This window comes from Aptenodytes forsteri, unplaced genomic scaffold, assembly GCF_000699145.1.
Source record: "Aptenodytes forsteri isolate BGI_AS27 unplaced genomic scaffold, ASM69914v1 Scaffold80, whole genome shotgun sequence".
Taxonomy (NCBI): domain Eukaryota; kingdom Metazoa; phylum Chordata; class Aves; order Sphenisciformes; family Spheniscidae; genus Aptenodytes; species Aptenodytes forsteri.
The window spans coordinates 2,633,822-2,634,620 of NW_008795026.1; positions in this window are offsets into that span (position 1 = coordinate 2,633,822).

The following is a 799-nucleotide window of genomic DNA, read 5'->3' on the forward strand; positions in this document are numbered from 1 at the left end:
TGGTTTTTTTTTAATTTTTTTTTTTTTTTTTTTGTTCCAGCTGCCTTTGTTAGCCTATAGCAATGACAGCTGTGATATGTGAGGGTTATTAGTGTTATCACTAGGGAGGTAGAAGGAGGGTGGTTGTGATTGTTTGGGTTATTTATTTACTTGTTTAGTTAATGTGGAAAATGAGCCATAAACTAGAGGGCCTCCAATGTGTGTCTGTTTGTTGACCTTGATGATTCAGTTAAAGGTCTTTAGACATTAAATTCACACATCACTGACCTTCTCCAGCTAAATAGTAGATATTTTAGATTGAACTGGTCCAACTACAATCAGTGAAATGGGATGAAAGCCTTCAGGGCTGATGCTCGCTAGCTCCCTGTGGACTAGAAGGAACGGTAAAAATCAGTTCAGACTAAACATACAGCTTTTACCCAGCTAAAATGAAGGAAGACATGTCCCACTGATAGACAAGGTGAGATACATCCCACTCTTTCTTTGTTTGTTTCTTTATAGAATCACAGAATCATAGAATCATTTAGGTTAGAAAGGACCTTTAAGATCATCAAGTCCAACCATTAACCCAGCACTGCCAAGTCCACCACTAAACCATGTCCCTAAGCACCACGTCTACACGTCTTTTAAATACCTCCAGGGATGGGGACTCCACCACTTCCCTGGGCAGCCTGGTCCAATGCTTCACAACCCTCTTGGTGAAGAAATTTTTCCTCATGTCCAATCTAAACCTCCCCTGGCACAACTTGAGGCCATTTCCTCTTGTCCTATTGTTTGTTACTTGCGAGAAGAGACCGAC